General features: G+C 33.5%; 1 protein-coding gene and 1 pseudogene across 1 annotated transcript in view; both read right to left on the bottom strand.

The window, feature by feature from the left end:
* Nucleotides 1-4,669, bottom strand: part of LOC101560671 (kelch-like protein 1) — a 494,908-nt gene that overhangs the window by 135,673 nt on the left and 354,566 nt on the right. The window lies entirely within an intron of this gene.
* LOC105741482 overlaps nucleotides 1-4,669 on the bottom strand; it is a 16,225-nt pseudogene that overhangs the window by 2,672 nt on the left and 8,884 nt on the right.

Here is a 4,669-nt window from a genome sequence, read left to right as displayed (position 1 = left end):
GTGAAATAAAGAAGGCCACTATGTACTGGTTAGGGGAAAAATTCAAGAGGAAGAGGTAACACTCAAGAACAATATATTGTGAAAATTATTTATATAGTATGTCTAAAATGTAGTCAGTTAACTCATTTTTATAATACAGAAAAATAGTTCTCAATGTGTTACTGACAAAGAGTTACTATTTACAGATATTTTAATGCATATAAAATTTAGAATATAGTGGCTAATAAACATGGTGAATTTTAAGACATAGATCTGTAGATCAGTTGTATAAAAGTGTTATTTTTGTCTTACACTTGTACTCATCTTGCTTGTAAATGTCCTTTCCACTAGAACTTTGTTTAGAAGTCAAAGCTGAGTACTGAGACACTGCTTTTGAGGTTTGCTGAGAGAAGCCCAGAGGTCTCCTCCCCAAGGAACAGAGGCACGCATGCGAGTGAAAATTCACAAGGATGAAAAATGTCTGTATTATAAATATCATTCTGTCCTTGACTTAGCACTCAGTTGTTTTTTATTTGTCTTTGAATTTATATTTTAAGTGACTAAAGGGATAGACACTATGGTTATTCCAGTTTTTTATATGAAGAATCAACTTGTTCATGCTTGCAAGGCTCACATAACCCTTTCAGTTTTACTAACATGTGTAACACAACAAAATCCCCAGAGAACATTAGATTCATAGTATGAATCAGGTCCTGTCATCAGTATTAAACAAAAAGTCTTGAAATAGGTAAGATGTTTTAATCTCTTACATTTCCAGTAAGTGAATTGATATGAATTTTGGTAAGTACATACATATATAAAAATCTGTACTGTAAAAGTTTTAATCTAATATTAAAATATACTTTTGGCTTAGCATTTTATTCTTGATGATAAAAATTAAATCTTTAATTTCTTTTAGGTCATCTCTTTTTATATAAAATGGAAAGTAATTAAATGCACAATTACTGTCTTCACATAACATAGACACTGAGACTTTTCAGGACATCAGCATTTTTTAAAAATGTATTTGGTTGTTACAGTCTTACTACAAAGCTCTGATTCTGTGACCCTCCTATTTTTCAGCTTCTCCAGCACTGGTAATACAGCATATGTTGCTACATCTGAAAGCTGGCCGACTCATCCCACCCTGGGGACAGGCCTGGCACAGCATGTAGTGCGGAGGATCGAGCTGCAGTCCTTGTGCTTGCCTAAGCTTGCCAAGCAGGCACTTAATCTGCTGAGCTATCTCGCCAGCCCACAGATTCAGCATTTTTAATCCCACTTTGTTCTTATTACTCATATGTTGATTTTCTCATATGTACACATCACTATCTATAAGCATATATTTACATTTTTAAATCAACTTAAATGCTGCTTGTTTTTAAATGCATTGCAAGGAATTGAAACACCAATCATATATTTTGTTTGAAAGCTTTGAAATTAAATACAAGTATATCTTATAAATAATGATATATTTATAATATTATATAATATTATATAATTATAGTATTATATAATATGTTGTACACTACATTACATATTTTCATATTAAATATATTATATATAAATGCAACATATTAATATAATATTAATACATAAACATTTTCTATGCATAAAGATCTCAAAAATGTCTAGTTTATTGTGTAATATATGGTGTATCACTAGGAGAAAAAAACCATGAAAAAGTAGATTCAATAATGATTTTTTTTTGCAGTACCGGGAATTGAACTCAGGACCCTGCACTTGTCAGGCAAGCAAGCACTTATTCTATTGAGCTATCTCTCCAGCCCTCAATAATGATTCTGTATGACGAAAAATGCAAATATTTTTATTTAGTGACATAAGGTTACAATTTTAAAGAAATATTTTCCATGATGCTTTGCATTGATAGTATTTTGTAAGGAAAGTGCCAAATAAGTTCAGTATGTTTTTACATATAAATGTGTATGACTAAAAAATAACCTATGCATCACCTTCATTACAGATTTATATTGTAATAGCTAAAATGGACATATTCAAGATATCCAAGAGAATGAACAAATATATTACTGCTAAGCAATTAAAAAGAATGAACTAATGACATAATCAACACAGATGCACCTCCCAAACTTGGAGAAGCCTTACATGAAAGAAGAGAGATTGTAGGCTTCCATTCATATAAAATCCCAACATATAGACAATTTAATTTTTTTTAATGCCAAGAACTGCTAGCATTGAAAGTAGAAGAGAAGATCATCTTTGAAGGGTATGAGAAAACTGTCTAGGTAAATGGCAGTGCTCTGGGCAGAAATGATAAGGCTTTTCATTCCTACATGTATTTGGCCAAGTTCACCTAAAGAACATAAAAATTGTGGATTTCATTAAGTATAAATTTTGGCAAAAGTCATACAAAACTTGACAAAAACATTGTCTGATTCCTATTATGTTGTTTAATGAAATTTTGTATTGTTTCTGATGTTGTGATTTTTCTTTGCCACTTTGTACTCTTCAAAGAAAAAAAATTTGGAAAAAATAAAGGGAAAAACCAAGAGAAACTAAAGGAGAGTCTCACTCCTATGTTTACTCTCTTCAGTGTCTTTCCAGGAAAGCTTGGATAGTATTCCACATCTTCTTTAACCCACAAAGACTACAGAAGAGCCAATTGGCTTTCTGACGTACACAGTATGCTATTCATAGCCACAACAATAACACCATTAAGTGAAAACAAGAGGAATCTTTAAGGGAACAGCCAAATAACTGTAAGTACAGTGAGGAGAGACCTGAGAAGGAACTAAACAAATGTGAAGGCCAGTACTTCCTGTGGGCAGGTGTGCTACTGGCCTGGAGCCTTGGGGTTAGGATAAGGGGGGAAGGAGAAGAATCCAGAGACATTGTCTCAGTTCCAGATTACTAAAAAAGATGAACTGGATCTGAAGGCAAAGTCTTGGGTAAAACAGACTCACCCCTCATGAGAGGAAAGCCTATAGAGGAATATACGCCCTCAAAGTCCCACAAATTATTAAGACTGCATAACAATATTTTAATACAGAAAATAGATTAATAATGTGAAACACTTACTGGGGAAAAAAACCCAAAGCAATAGATTCAAACCTCCAAGCTTTTAGATGTTGGATATGTCACCCATAGGATGTAAAATAATAATGAGAAATATAGTCAAAACTTCAAGTCTTGTGGCTTCCACATTCATGGATTCAACTAAATATAGATGGAAAATATCAGGGGAAGATATAGTATGTGCACTGAAAGCATGTGGGCTTATTATTCTTGTCATTATTTCATGTGAGGGACTTGAGCATTCATGGATTTTGCTATTGGGGAAGATCTTGGAACCTACAGTTGATCATCATTAAGAAACAACTCGTGTTATAAAAATAAGCAGGTGAGAACATTAAAACTGATCACATAAATCTGAAGAAAATTCAAGAAGATTCAGACAGAGAATATTGCATTGAACAGTGCACAGGAGCCTCTGCTTTTAACTAGGACAGATTATCTTGTCTTAGACAAAGTATTACAGAAAGAGTTACTATGAAGCTTCAATTTTAAATACACACAATTATTTCTTTCATGAAATTTCAGACGACAAGTGACAGCTAATACTCAAGAGGTCAAAGTCTCAAAAAGGAGGGATGTGAATGGAAATGAGCTCTATGCTGTGTGTCCTCTCCCTGGGGTAATGGCTGAGGGGCCCAGCTGTCTGCGCTGCCTGTGGCCTCTGGGCAGCCCCAAGGGCTGAACAGACACAAACCAGCACAGGCCAGCAAGGCAGTGTGGAGAGCGGCAGGGCGTGACTGGTTGTCTTCTCCATTTATGATTCTAAAGTTTATAAGCCCAATTAGAAAGTGGAAGATAAAAATCTAACATTAGGTTATGAATAATTCTCAAACATGTATCTTTCATAGAACTTGATAGAACTAGTTTTGCGGAGGTGAAAATAAAATAGCATTCTGGGTGAAGCAAGGATCAGAGGCCCTGCTGCAAATACTGAGAGCAAATTAGGAGGATGGAAGGCCCTAAAAAGGCTACATGTTAGCCTCAAATTATCTAATTCTGTCTGGAAGATGTTAGTTTTCTTTTAGTATGAGTGTCAGCCTAAGGAAATAACATTCTACTTTGGAGGACCAACCCAGTGTTACAGAGCACCAGTGTTTTCTTAGGCATTGCTCATCTTTCTTTAAAAATTTCAGGGATTCTATTTAGTAGATGTTTTACTGCAACCTTCTAAAACATTTTTTTTCTTTTAAAATTAAGCAAAACAACAAGAATCTATTCTTTTTCTGTTGAATTTTCTACTCTATTATGTGCTAACCCATTAGATAAAGAAACTAAAATAATAAGTGTAATAACGATACAAAAGGATCAAATTATCACAATTCATAATCATCTGTGTGATTAAACATATTAAAATGCAAAAATATTCAACCTCACCCAGAAGAAAGGAAATATAAATTTGATGAAAAAAGCTTTGGGTTTTATTATACAATTCTTTTTTTTTCAAAGTTTTATTGATAAACAGCAATGAGACAGTTTCAAATCAAATCGGAAGTAGAGTTTCAACAAATAATACACTGCATATATTCTACTTAGTGGTTAATTGCTGTACAAGATACGGACTTGTGATCCTATTTACAAACACCATTAGAACAAATCATTCTATTCATTAAGAGAATGCAACTATATATCTATCCCA

Source organism: Octodon degus, unplaced genomic scaffold, assembly GCF_000260255.1.
Source record: "Octodon degus isolate 3935 unplaced genomic scaffold, OctDeg1.0 scaffold00013, whole genome shotgun sequence".
In the NCBI taxonomy this organism is placed as follows: Eukaryota; Metazoa; Chordata; class Mammalia; order Rodentia; family Octodontidae; genus Octodon; species Octodon degus.
This window is presented reverse-complemented; position numbering and strand designations above follow the sequence as displayed.